General features: G+C 27.7%; 1 pseudogene; it reads left to right on the forward strand.

Moving 5' to 3' along the window:
* Nucleotides 1-12,388: 12,388 nt before the first annotated feature.
* LOC137616897 (proliferating cell nuclear antigen-like) lies at nucleotides 12,389-13,161 on the forward strand (annotated as a pseudogene).
* The last annotated feature ends 2,840 nt before the right edge of the window (nucleotides 13,162-16,001 follow it).

The following is a 16,001-nucleotide window of genomic DNA, read 5'->3' on the forward strand; positions in this document are numbered from 1 at the left end:
CGATAGACTTGTTATTAAAGAGCCTTCGTCTATTAAGACAACATATATATGATCATTCTTAAAATTGTGCTTATAATATTGCATTAGGCGTTTTAGACCAACGACTTCAATTATATTTGATATCAACTTATCAAGGAAAGAATTTTTAAGGATGCTTCTTATTTCTTTTCCGCATTTTTCAAATTTCTCAGCCATATTTTCATCAATTTTGAAATTACCGATGCCCAAAATATCAAAACAAAAAGATTTAATAGCTTGATTAATTGCAATTCCACTTTGTTGTACCGCTATGTAATTATTTGGTGCTACAACTGTTAAATTTATATTGTATCGGAGACCATTCCCATGAAATTGACAAAAAGCATTAATATTATTTTGCAAAAATGAATTTCCCGTCCCCGGGAGTCCGTGGCATGAATATATTGATAATTCATTTAATAGATTATTACATACCTCTTCATTATTATTATTATTATTATTATTATTTGAAATTTTTAATGCAATGTTATCCAGTGCCTGTATAAATAGGTCGCAAAAACATATTTGATCCTTGGACATGATACTTATACATTTGTTTATAATTTTCAATTCATTACAACCCAAATCCTTCATAATTTCTTCAAGTGAATTATATTTATGGGTTTCATATAATTGTAAAATTAACGTTTCAAAAATACATCGCTTTATTAAATGATGCTTTTAGGTAAATGAAATTAGTTTTAAAATATTATAATATATATATATATAAAAAAATATAAATATAATTATATATTAAAAGTCAAATTGATTTATTCGTGTCTTTTTATGTATTTTTGTTCAGAATAATCCTTATGAGAGATATTACATTTTTCCAATAACGTTTCAAACTTGTTTACATACGTTAGGACATAAATTATACCGTGGATACCACCACCCATAGGAAACGTTGCTACAACACCAAAATATGTATATATATCATTGCATTTAGTTTGAAAAACACGCTTATATCTTTCATATAAATCATTTGTTTCATAGTCAATATAATAGAATACTTTATCAATAAATAAGGGGTGTATCTTTAACGTCAAGATATTAAAATTAATATGCGGAAAGGGGCCATTACTCTTCAAATTACTTTCGCTATTATTATCAGGATCAATAAATTCTTTTAAATAAAATGATTGATACCATAACATCATCTTTATGTTTTCTTGTTTTGTTTCACTCATTTCTATACGAGATTGAATGTTTCTTTGATTTAACCGATGATATTTAGAAATAATATCTTCATCGTTAATGGAATAAAAGTGTTTTTTATCGTAAGTTAATATTATTTCTCCAATACAATAATTCTGTGGCGGTGGTGTATAATAAAAAAAAACCCGTAATATAACATTTTATTTTTGTAATTTAAATTCAAAATAAATCTAAGTTTATTAAATTCATTATTTTGGTGGAACAATTCAATTTCATTAATATTATTGAATAAAAACTCAAATGATAATACTTCATATTAATACCAATATATTCTTTCGTTCCATGGAATAGCAATTTTTATTTTGGCTACATTATTGAATGAGTCTAGATACCTGGCATCTTTAAAAAACTTATTTAAGCCATCCTTAAATTCACCTAGATTTATTTTTTTTACATTAAAAAAATATGGCAGATGGAATGATAAACAATGGTTTACAAGAACACGAATTGGAATACACCGATTTACAAGCCCTAATAGATAGCTTCAATTTTGATGAAGAATCATATAATGAAAATTTTCAGATTTTTGAAAACCAGATGATGGGCAATTCAGATATTGACGGTCAAAAGTTGGATGAGATATTACTACCAATTTATAATAATGATGATATTGATATTATCAATAACCAAGACATGAATATTGCAACGGATACGACAGAAAGCCACAGAGAAATAAATCAGCAATCAAAACTTCAGCTATTAGAGGGGATGGGCATGAAAATTAATTCAACTCCACCACAACCAACACCCAAAATCATCAAGGGTAAAGACATGAAAAAAATGCAAGAACATTTTAAAAGTGAAAACAACTTAACAAATTTCCCCCAGAAACCTAACGGTGCTTCCAATGAAAGCAGCACTCCAAACCCCAACAACGGCCCCAGCCCCGGTAGTAGTAGTAGTAGTAGTAGTAGTAGTAGTAGTAGTAGTAGTAGTACAATTTTGAATCATTTGAGCAACCATCCCTAATATATAAAGACCAAAAAAACAATATAAAATATCAAATTATGCTAACACTTCATGGCAATAAAAGTAAGAACATTAACAGAAACAACAATGAAAATAATTTACAAAATAGATATTCATTTCAACAACCAAATAAAAATCAATTACATTTGGAGGAGAATACATCAACCGCCCCTTCTATTTCTCAAAAAGAGGATGAATAAAATTAGTCCTTGTATAAACAAATTCATCAACAACAACTACCACCAACACCACCACCACAGAAGAAAAAACCCACACAACCCACAAAAATGACCAAACAACCTAGAGTAATAGTAAAAAGAAAATTTGATGATGAAAATGACGATGATATTTTATATCCTTTGGATAAGAAGAAACCCAAAAGTGATTCAGTTAAAAGCAATCGGTTATATATTGCAAAAAAATCTATGAAAGATGATAGTAGTAATCGACAAAGATATTTTTATCCTAATCATATTGCTTTATCATCATGAAAAAATAATCATAGTCCTAAAGATGGTGGAACCGAGTATTATCTATTTAAGAGATCGACAAAAAATATTCCCACACAACTATCTAGTTTTTAGGTAATTTTTTCAGTTTAACATATAAGAATATTTTCTCTTAAGGAAAAAATAAGAAATAAAATTTTCACATCAATTTTTTTATTAATAATAATACATAAATTATTATAAATAACAATAATGACTTTATTTAATGATAATGATAATAACATAAACATTTTTTAAACAAATATACATACCCCAAATACCATAATTAAAAAATAAAAATGAAACAATTAAACAATAGAGCTCTTCTTTATTCTTGTATAATACTTTTTGTGATTATTGTCATTCCGACCACTGTTATTAAAATAATAATTTTTACATAGAATTTTATTTTTTTGTGTTTTTGTGTTATTTATATGACAAAGCCCTTTTAAACATACTCGTTGTGCTTTACGGCAAGGACATTTTAATGTTAAACATATACTTTGCCATTTGCAACCATTAAACATTGTCCCTTCTTCGTGTTGTACAACGGTCCTTAAAGGCATTGATGCGTTTTTAGAAAATGGAAGAGGAGGAAGAGGGGGAGGGGGAGGAGTATTATTAATCTTCATAATAACATTTGTATTTTCTATTATTCTTTCCATATTCTCGCATTTTTCAATTGTCGAGGGAGAAAATAGATTTTTAATTATAATATTCTTATTCAATGATGCAATTCTATACTTATTTATATCTGGTAAATATTCAACAATTTTTCCTAACATATTATTAAAATTCATTTTATGAACTTCATCAACTTTGAGTATATGAATTTTAACAATTGTCCCTGGGTGGTGTATTTCTAGATTATTACAATCAATATTATTCTCGCCTACCGTAACGGCGTGTTTCATGTTGATGGATATTTGTTTTCTCAAAATTTCTAGCCGCTTTGAATTATCAGAAATCTGATTTGATTCTTGAAGCGTGTCCATTTCTTCTTCGTTAATGAATTGTTCTTTTTCTTCTTCTTCTTCTTCTTGTTCTTCTTGTTCTTGTTCTTCTTCTTCTTCTTCTACTTCTTCTTGTTCTTATTCTTCTTCTTCGTTAATTCTTAATGAAATAGGGGGGTTTTGTCCAAATACTGCAAAATACGGTGAATATTCAATTGTACAGTTTAAAGCATTATTTTTTTACATTTGTACAAACGGCAGGCCCTTTACCCAATTTATGTTTTGATTATCCGCAATCCAGCATCGCATCATTTGTTCAATATCTTGGTTGGATCTTTCAACCGATCCTTGAGATTCGGGGAGTCTGGGCCTTCCTTTAACAATGCTAATGTTGGGCCATATTATATTTAATTTATCAGTAAAGTTAAATATGCGTCCATTATCTGATTGCAAAATTTTTGGACAACCAATTGTCGTGAAGATATCTATCAAAATATTAACAACAGACATTACATCTTTATTAACCAATGGTTGCAGAATGCAGAACTTTGTCAAATGGTCTTGATAATTTAGAATATATCTAAATTCACAAACATTTATTGTCGACATGTCAATTAAATCAACCTGACCCCTCTCACCAAAACCATTTGATATGATTGGATGAATTTGGTTATTGTTTTTAGAAGAAATATTTGACCTTTTCTTCAAACAATTATTACAAAGAGAAATAAATAAATGGACTTGATGTAAAGAAATATTTATTATGCCATTTGTTTTAAGATTATGTAGTGTTCTTTTTTCGCCCCATGTCCACAATTTATATGAGATTTGAAAATATTATCCCATATTTCTTCTACTGGAATAAGATATGAAGAAGTAGGGTAACGAGGGTTACTCGACTTTTTTTTAATCAATCTCTCCTTACCCGCGATAACTCCGGTTTTATAGTTCCGCAACAGATAATAAGACATGGCTGGTTTTGTAAGATGATTCAATTCACTTTCTTTGATTATACTTATATATTTATCTAATACTTCATTGTTTACCATTGATCTAGATATTATTTGTTTTGTGTTAGCATTTCTGGTTTCTTTCCCTCTCCACGAATACTTTTCTTCAAGCTTCTGATGGAAGATTTTCTTTTTTTCATCATAATCGGTTGGCATTTTAATTTGGTTATTTATCAATTTTTGGGTCTTCAAAATTCCATGGTACGTCGGGTACCTAAAAAAAAATATACTTATATATATATATGTGTAATCACATAAAAGCAGACTACTCGTTAATACTTATCATACTTGTTTTGGAATTTATATCGCATTTTCAAAAACAATGTTTAACCAAAGATAAAATAATAAAAGTGTCATAATCAAAAAATTATTGCGTGATATGGTAATCAAATCTGATGATTCTGATGTTTTGGATTTAGAATATATTCCAAAATCATTCACCGAAAAAATGGATATTTTTCAATAAGAAGACTAAGAGAAATACAAATTCCACCACCCGCAATTTAAAATTTTTTAAATTACACGATAATATTACTAAAATGATATTTCGATCAGTAGAGGTTAATTGTAGATTGATATCTCATTTTAATGGAACAAAAACTAAAATAAGTGAAAATGCACCATCAAATACAAACTTGGATAGAATAAGTAATATCAAATTTAAAGGAGACCTTCAGATATTGATTGAAAATTTACTAAATAGATGCCTAAGTGATATTTTGAGTGTTACTGATTATGACAAAAATGCAATAAGAATGAATTATGCCTCGGCGTACGTCCCGCTTGGTTGTAGGGATTATTGTACACTTCCGTGTAAAAATATAGAAATAAAAATAATCGAATCTGATGCAAACGTTTCCAATCTATTTTCATTACACAAAAATAATTTAAAAATTTATTTCAATCAAAAGATACAAATATATGTTTCTTTAAAAGACAACCCATTGGAAAAACATTTATTCCTTTTATAAACAGAAATAATAAGGAAAATAACAAAGAAAGAGTAACCAAGGATAAAACCAACAGTGATGATGATGATGATGATGATGATGATGATGATGATGATGATAAAGCTGATGAATACGATTTTTATTCTAACAATAAACAAAATGATCTATCATGAATATTTTAGTCAAGATATAAACCCAGAAAACGATTATATATTTGATAATTGTTATGTTAAAGCTACTCAAAATATTAAGGAAGATTTAGAAGCGTCTATTTTAGGAATATATAATCCCGAGGCTTTTAACGAAAACGAAAATTTTTTGTCTAGTATAGGTAATAAATCGTGTACAGCACTGATGGACTTTCAGCTAGAAAAAAATGGTATCAGCCATGCTGGATTTAATTTATATCTAAATCTAAGAAATGTAAATTGTGCGCCAATATTTTATACAAATATTACTTGTGAAAATCTATTACCTTCGGTTGATGAATATCTCATAAATGAAATTAAAAATAGACCAGAATATCAAAAATATTTAATTGATAATAATATTGTCAAAAAAATTAATATTTGTAATTGGGTTACTAAGAATGAAATTGAATCAAGCGACGATGAAAAGGAAATATCATCGAGCGACAATGAAAATGAAATATCATCAAGATTTTGTATTGATAATGATAATGATAACGACGATGATGACGATGAAGAAGAAGAAGAAGAAGAAGAAGAAGTTTGCAGTCAACCAAAAAAGCAAAAGACCCAATAGAAACCTCATTATTTTTCAATCGTCATCAGTATTATCATCATTTCATCATTAAATTAAATGAATTAGTTCCAGTTTGATGAGGGATACACATAATTGTTGAACTAATAAAACTACATAGATTATCACGCAATTGATTTTCGGGTGATAATTTAATTAAATAATTCTTTACATTTTCAAATGTATATTTCTGTAATACATTACAAGGAAATTTCATTCCTTGGCGGTTGATTGGATTATATCGATTACCCGTCAAAATACCCACAAGATGAATAAGAATGAGTGTTGCATTAATGTCTGGATTATTTTTTTCGATTTCTATATATAACAAATTACTAAGATTAATAATACTAGTGATGTGTCCTAACCATTTATCAACATTTCTTATGTCTGTTGAATATACCAAATATAATTGTTTATTATTGCTAATTAATCTACATACATCAAATAACCACATTGGTATACCAGGAAAAACTGGATGGTTGATAACTAATCCATATCTTTCAATACCATCACTTAGCATATAACTAACATAAAATATACTTTTTCTACAATCATTGAAATAGGCTATAATTGAAAACATATTAATATCTGTTATAAAAATATCATCATATTTATATTTGGTACCAAGAATTATTTCAATAAGAATATTATCATCGATTAGATATGTATGTATATATTTATTAATCAGAGTATTTTTGTTATCAATGTTTCCTTCGTTTAGTGCTTTGTAATACATTTTAGAAATGAATTCGTACAATAAACCATTTTTTTTATCATATCTAGAGGACTTTCTAGTGATATTTTTATTGTTCTCGTTTCTTTCCCGTTTTTTATTTTCAAGATATATATCCATATCTAAATGTGGATATATATATTGATGATTTGCGTTTTAATCATCATTTAAGAAATTTTCAGTATTATTCTTGATAATTATAGAATCATTTTCACTAGCTTTTATAATGGTGTGGCTTTGATCAAATTGAGATTGAATTTGAGCGTGTTGAATAGTTTTCCATAAAATGGCTGATATATCTGTGCCAGGCTCATATAATTCCATTTTATGTATGTTTGTTTAAATAATAATATTAACTCCAAAACAATTTGTTTGTTTATTTATTACTTTTATTTTTTTTTTGTTAAGTCGGTGTGCGATTGTAATGTTTTTTCAATATCATTATTATTATTATATTTATTATTCTTATATATATAAATTAGGTTATTTTCTATCATTATTTATTATTTCAATTATATTTTGTTCACCATATAAATAATTTTTCAAATCGCACTCATCTTTTGCGTAAATGATGCTTCCAAATAAAGATGGTTCTTGTTTTGGTGATTGAGACGAAAAATTTGCTATTATATACACATATATATCTTTGGCAATAGCTGTGTCATAAATTTTTCGAACGAATTTAAATAATTCATTATTTCTGTTTGAAAAGAAATAAAGCGTATTTATTGTAGATTTATTAATTTTTAAATTAGGGGGGTTTGTATTATTGCAAAGACTAGCTATAGGTTGCTTTGTAGTGTACTTTACGGAGAAGATATTTGGACGATTATTTATATTATCAAACAAGGGACCGAGCAAATTATATAATTTGTCAATGGTATCGACACACGGAACATAACTTTTAAATGTTTCTGTTTTATTTTGTTCTGAATTCATATTTATTGAATTTTTTAATTATTAAAAAAATTGAAATTATATGACGATTCTTTGATTCCGATTCCGATAGATAATATAGACTCTAAATTGATTAAAAACTATCTCAAGAACAACCCAAATATAAAGGAATATAAAAAAAGGTTTTATTGTCGATGGCACCAAAAAATAAAATCTAGAAAGGGAAAGAAATATAAAAAAAAACATGTGAAACAAAAATAAAAATGCCTTCATTTATGCTGGTAATCCTATAGCAAATTATAAATCAAATAAAAATAAACCCGCTCAACAATTTTTTGGTTTGTGTGAAAATAGATTTTGGGAAAATAAAATGTATCATGACATAAAAAAAATCAATTTCCAAACTTGGTTACTTACTAAGATTTACTGAGTAATCATTATTGTTTGAATACATTTTCCAAGGAAGAATATGATTTATGTGATAATTTATCGGTGGTCAAGATAATAATAGAATATAAAAACGGGGAATTAATGGTTGATAATTCAAATACTTTATGCCATTTTTGGCAACCACATTTGGTTAATAATGTGTCTGTAATATTGCAAGATTTTTTATATTTGTGTTCGGTTTGTCTAGAGGATAATTGTCGTGCGGTTAATTCATTCGTGCATAGGTGTGGTCATATTATGTGCTTGTCTTGTGTTCAATCTAAAATAAATATTTATCCCAAAATCCCACACAAAAACCTTTTAAATAAATGTCAGTTATGCAGAGGAAAAAAATATAGATATTGAATAATAACAAAAAGATTTCTTATTTGCTACCCAACGTACTGCCGCTATGAAGCTTAGTAATCATAATAAAAAGACACGTGTATAATGATGATATTCAGAAAATAAAAAAATTCTATACAATTCACCCCAATTTTTTTATTGTTCATATTTAAAAAATAACGAAACAACACATCAACTTTTTAAAAAATAAATATAAAACAAGTGGATAATAATTTATTAAATCATATATTATCAAAAACTCAAAAATCCTATTATAACCTTCCAGGGTTTACTTATGATACTTTGGAGTTAACCTTTTGTTGTAGGCATTTGGATAAGGAAATATTAAACAGCATGAGTTTATCACCATTTTATGGACAAAGAAATCCTCAACTGAAAACATCTACATTTTTGAATATTTTTCGATATATAATAGACAACATAAACGTGTTTTACAGGAGTCAGATGATATTAGACCATTTGAATATTATTTCGATAAACTTGAATATAATCCAACTGAAGATATTTATGAGGCCTTGTGTTTTATTTATTACTTAGACGCACATGAAAATTATATCAACGATACAAAAGAATTTAATGGTTTAGTAGTGGAAAAATATCCAACGAAGGATGAAAAAACATTTTCCGGTAGTAGAACGGAATATTTAGTTTAGAAATTAGATTTAGATTGGTAGAATAAAACAAGAAAAAAAGCTAAGATTTTTTCTATAGACACCGAAAGAAAAAAACACATTGGCAATATATATAAATTGATCGATGGATTAATGGATACTATTTTCAAGCGTAACATGTATGATCAAAATTTATGGGATTACACCGGCGAGGCATATATCAACATAAAAGAGAACGGGGCTGTAATTATTGAAGCCATATATGCTGGCCTTATAACTAACAACGATGTTACTCAAATTTCACAAATTCTTGGAAAAGAATTAAATGTAGTATCCTCCCCAAATCAAATAGCTGCACTTATTTACAAAACTATTTTTTCAGATATGATTTTGTATTTTAGTTATATAAGATCGTCAAAATTTACTTAAAGGTGAAAATATCTAATATTTTATTTGAGCAATCACAATTTTCATTCTTCACAAGTTGACAATACATTGGTAAATGATCTGACCAAATTATAAAATCGTCATTTCGAATTTTATTGCCCAATTCTAATACAAATTTCAAACACAAACAAAAAATATTCAAAGTTTTATTTATTTCAGCATGATTTTGTAATTCTTTGCGGAATATGATAGGAATCTGATATTTCATAAAATCTAAGCGCGACATAACATTTAAACACGCGTTTTCGAGATTTGGGAAATAATGTTTTTGATTCTCATTAATCATATTAAATATTTTATCTCTATCAATAATACCCCTCGGATATGTTGGAATTATCCTTTTAAAAATTTCTATATCTTTAGTAAAAAAAGGAAATGAAAATAGGAATATTATAATCTAAAAATTATTTGACTGTATATAAAAAGATAATAAATTTATTCTTTAATTTGTAGTCTAATAATCAATAAAATATCATTTTTTGAAATATGGAGACCATAATGTCTATCTATATTCTTAATTTCTAATGACATTTTAACATAAAATTATAATTTGATAATTTCAAATCCTTTTTTATCCAATTATCACTTCCATAGTAAGGCGAAACAGTATAAAATGATGTGGTCTCTTTTTTTTCGATGGGAGTAGTCATGATACACCTTTCGTGTGTTAGGGGTATAACATACTTATTATATTTTGAAAATTCACTATCCGTAAAAGGTAAAGATCGAGTGGATGTACTATTCAAGTCATTAAAATAATCCTTTAAGAAACCTTCCATATCGACGGTTGTTTCTATTCCTGGAACAAATGATTTAAAATTTGGATGGCCGCTCTCCATTTTGTTAATAATATAATATAAGATTTTGATCACCTTATTAAATTTTATCAAATAACAATTTCAAAACAAAAAGAAACTATCTTTTGAATAATTACGCGCGTATATATATAATATTAATATTGTTTTATGGTAGTAAATAGAAAAAGTGTGATATAGTATAAATAATATATTAAAATTTATCACGTTTAATAAAAAAAAAAATGGTAAAATGTGGGTTGAAATGAATCAATTCCTAGAGCTAGTCACATTAAAAATATGACTAGTAATAAATATTAAATATTTCACGGAGTAAATGAGGTACATAAAAAACCCACCCACCCACCCACTCACTCACTCACTCCTAGCCCCCCTCCCCCCTCCTATCCGCCCATTCTCAGCCCCCCTAAACAATAAAAAGAGTGGCGATTAAAGCTAGTTGGTTAGTAAAGCACGCCGCAGCCATGGCTGAGGAAGCAAATCAACTCTTTGTAGATATATTTATAAAAACTGTTACAACCAACAACAAAGTTGTAAACCCGGTTTTAGATAGTGACTGTATCTTTAATCTTTTGAAAATTCTATATCCAGCGGCAACCGAAAGCACTTTAAGTTTGTTAAAAGAAAACGGACTTAAGGAAATAATATCAAATATATCACCATTTTCATCGTTTTCATATAAAATTATAGGACATTGTCTCGTTCCAATTTATGAAAAAGATAACATTAATAAAGAATATATGAAATCAATACAGAAGGATTTTTCGAACTTTACGATTAAAACTATCACACAATCTCAAAACGAACACAATCAAATAAATGAATGGGGTAAATCTTGTGGGTGGGTTTATCAAAATAATAATAATAACAACAACAACAAGAATAATGAAAATTTTGTTGGAAATATCGAAAATCTAACTAGAATTTACTTTATGACAAGGTCAAAATATTTTGGTGAATGGGTATATAAATTTAAAAATTTTGATAATGAATTGAGAGATTTTCATGTCGGGCCTAATAAAACAAGGAAAATACTCACGATGAAAAGATGTGAGATAGTATCCCTTAAAAATTACGCTGATACATTTGGTAGTCTTATTTGTAATGTTTATGAGCTCCCCTATAAAAATAACGATATGAATATGATAGTCATTTTACCAGATAAGATTTGTTCTAAACATGAATTATTAAATCAAGTGATTATTAATTATAATAAAAACAATATTCACGAAAAACTGAAGAAAACTAAAAAAAAATAAACTTTATGCATATATTTATACCAAAATTTCATATTAATAACAGTTTTATACTAAATGACACTTTTATAAGAATACCAAAATTGGCTCCTTTGGTACAAAATGTCGATTTGCGGGGAATTTTACGAGAAAACGAGAACATGCGGCCACGGCCCATTAATACCATTATTGGAACCTATATTTATATTAATAATAATGAAAATGGAACTGAAATGGACGCACAAGCAAATGCCTGCTGTATGGATGGTGGACCTAATTATTATAAGCCTTTGAATTTGAATAAACCCTTTGTTTACAGTATTCACGATACTAAGTCTGGAAGAATAGGCATTTTGGGAATTTTCACATAAATGTAAAAAAAAACGAAAATGAAAAATTATTAGGGTTATTTTCCCTAGCTTTTATATTTATAGTATTACTGATATTTATAAATGTGCGTCGATATTCGCACAAATTCTTTACAATGTTTGAAGCCCGCCTCGTTCGAAGCAGCATTCTCAATAAAGCCACCAATGACATCAAGGAGTTATTAAATGGGGCGACATGGGTCTGTACAGAATCTGGCATTCAACTACAGGCCATAGATACCAGCCACGTTTCTCTGGTATCTCTTAATCTACTAGCCGAGGGTTTTGATGAATACAAATGCGATCGCAATCTAGTTATGGGAATAAACATCTCCGTTATGTCCAAAATATTTAAGTGTGCTACTGACGATGATGATGTTGTAACAATAAAGGCCAAAGACGATGCGGATACGATCGCATTTATCTTTGAGTCTCGCATATATATATAATGAAATTAATGAATTTAGGTCAAGAATATTTAAATATTCCTGATATTAATCACTATTGCATAATTAGAATGCCATCAAATGAATTTTCCCTTGTCTGCAGAGATCTTAGTCAATTTGGAGATTCCATAAACATTGCTTGCATTAATGATTGTGTGAAATTTTCAACGGCCGGTGATATTTGCACCGCAAATATAAAATTTACAAAAACGTCTAGTGTAGATAACAAAGAAAGGGCCGTAGAATTTGAGGTAAAAGAACCCATCAAGATGACCTTTTCGTGTAAATACCTTAATTTGTTTACCAAAGCTACTGCCTTTTCTCCTAGGGTATCTCTTTTCATGTCCCTTAATATGCCTATGGTTGTGGAATATAGTATTGAAGGCGTTGGCAACATTCGCTATTTTTTGGATCCAAAACTAGAGGAAGAGAATAATAGCTAAATATTATTTTTGTAAATTGCTTTAACAACCGTTGTTATTTCGTTATTACCACACTGTATTAGTGTAGTTGTGTTTTGTATAAGTGTTTGTCCAGTAAATTTATTTGTGTATTATCAATAATTTTATTAAATTATTTCTATATATAGATTATTGAGTTTTAAATATGAAATAATTTAGTTTTCCTATATCTATTTTATATCATTTTTATTAATTTTATTAAATTTATTAGAAGGGACGCTTGGAATATATGACTATGAAAAATGATAAGAAAATAAAAATTAATTAATAATTATAAAAATAAAGATAGATCAATTTAAAAAAAAATAATCAGAAGATAATTATGAGCATGTTGTTGGGGTGCTATGACCAAAAGATATTTAATGATTATTATCCAAACAATATCTTTACTCATCCAAATTTTAAACAAATTTACGAAAAAAAAAATATTACAGAAGAATATCACGTTCATCAAAAAATACTTTTTCAGTGTACAAATCAAATGTCATATAAAAAAGAAATGCTACCCAATAAACAACAAAACTTTTTATCATACGAACAATTTGAAATATTACCAGGAGAAATAGACCGGTTGTATGGATATATAGATGTTGTCGTTAATCAAAATCAATGTTATCCATGTAGAACATGTTTAAGAGTTGATAAAAAACAGCAACATATGCCCTTGTATATTGAGTTTGTAGATAAAATCGGACCCCCCTATAACATTCACGATAAAATGTTTATAACCGAGAATTTTGAAACGATTTTTTATAATGCACTATTTAGAATTTTATCTTGTGAACTTTGTGATTTTTTAAAGAAATATGATGATATTGATGTAAATAAATATTTTCCCGATAATGACGAGGGATTTGCAAGTGAAACTTCAGACGAAGGATATTATAGCGATGGAATGAGAAATGAAGAAGATGGGGTTAGATGTTAGAAGAAGAAAAATAAATGTATTGATGGGGGGTGGAGGGAGGGAGGGAAGGGGAACCATTATTCCAATATCATCATGAATTAAATATTTTCAGTTATTATCATGAAAAATTTGCCGAGTGTATGAAAATAAATGATAAACAAATAAATATATAAATGTTGATAATAAACCCAATCCAGTATATATAAAAATAAACGAATTGAGAAAGAAATACGAATCCTTTTATTTCATATTCATTCCCTCTCATTCATTATCTGCCATCCTATCTAATAGACAATAATACAGTCTATAAACTGACACAAGATATGGTACTAGTTGACCCTAATAGCTATTATCAGACAAAATAATAATTGTAAACGCAAAAAACAAAATTGCCTAAAGTAGTTAGAAATATCTTCCTCACATTTAAATAAAAAAAAATAAAGAATGTGAGTTATACTAAAAGACAAAAAAAAATCAACCGCATATAATATATTTATATATACAAAAAAATTGATGATAATTATGTTAGCCACGTAATAGTAGTAACATATGTAGTTATATATTGTGTTTTGTACTCTCTATAGCATTCCTCGTAAAAAGGTGTTTATAAACAAAACTTTTATAGCACTTTATTTTAAATTGTTATGAAATATATGATTTAAAAAAAAAATACGATGACATTGATATAAATAAATATCTTCCTATTTCTATGAAACGAAAATTATAATAAGCTAATGTTATTTGAATTGAATCCAAGTATAAAAGGAGAAAGTATTCACCAAAGCTAACCATTTGTTCTAGGGATGGATTTAGCCAACATAAATAATGAGGACGAGGGATTCGCAAGTGAAACTTCAGACGAAGGATATAATAGCGACGAAACGAAAAATGAAGAAGGTGGTTATACCACAGAAGAACTTGAAATGGACGATGAATATTATTATAGGCATAGAATGAAAATGGAAAAGATATTGGTGGAAAGACGGGAACCATTATTCCAATATCATCATCATCAACATAAAAAAAAGTGTCTGTACATCAACAAAAAAAATGAACGCCTGAATTTTTAGTAACGAAATTCACAAAAAACGTTTGTTTTATATTTAAACAACAAATAAAACGCTCGTGGCTATCATCTTTTTAATTATTACCAAAAAAAATTTACTAAGTGTATAAAAATAAATGAAAAACGTCTATATAAAATATACATAAAAGTTGATAAGTATTCCAATACAGCATATATAAAATTTACAAACAACCACTATAATGCTGTATGTAGTACTAAATTTATTATCATGTTCGTTTGGTAGTATTTCTAATAATGAATTGTTCACGGCTGAGAATATTTAAACATTTTTCCCGTTCGGCATCTTTTGGAATTTGTTTAAATAAAATTTATAGAATCATAGAAAAAAAAGGAAAATGTCAGTCAATGTATTTAGATTTTTAAATGGTTGGTTGTATGTAATATATAAATATTATTGTTTACTTGTTTAGATATAAAAAATATAATAATGTTTCCCGTTTGGGAAGATTATAAAATTCACGGGTTGAATAAAAATTTGTATCATCTGCAAAATATAAAAAGAAAATATATACTACGTGAAGAAGCCGTGTTTCCAAATGACGAGCTTTACCATTATTTCATTAGAATAGAATTAATAGAATTGAAGCCCCATAAATATGGAAATTCATCGATAATTAATTTGCCTACGGTTTTTGGGGCCGTTTCACCCAGGAAGTCCTTTTTGGACTTGTATGTCCTAATGAAAGTACGAATAAATATTATAAACAAATATTTTATTGGTTTGTAGAAAATCAAATGTGTGATTTATACAACAATTTTAATATGTCTATTTCACAACAAGGTATTGATTTAAGTAATCCCATATCAGCTTTAGGTGAACTTATTACG

Source organism: Palaemon carinicauda, chromosome 23 (genome assembly GCF_036898095.1).
Source record: "Palaemon carinicauda isolate YSFRI2023 chromosome 23, ASM3689809v2, whole genome shotgun sequence".
Taxonomy (NCBI): domain Eukaryota; kingdom Metazoa; phylum Arthropoda; class Malacostraca; order Decapoda; family Palaemonidae; genus Palaemon; species Palaemon carinicauda.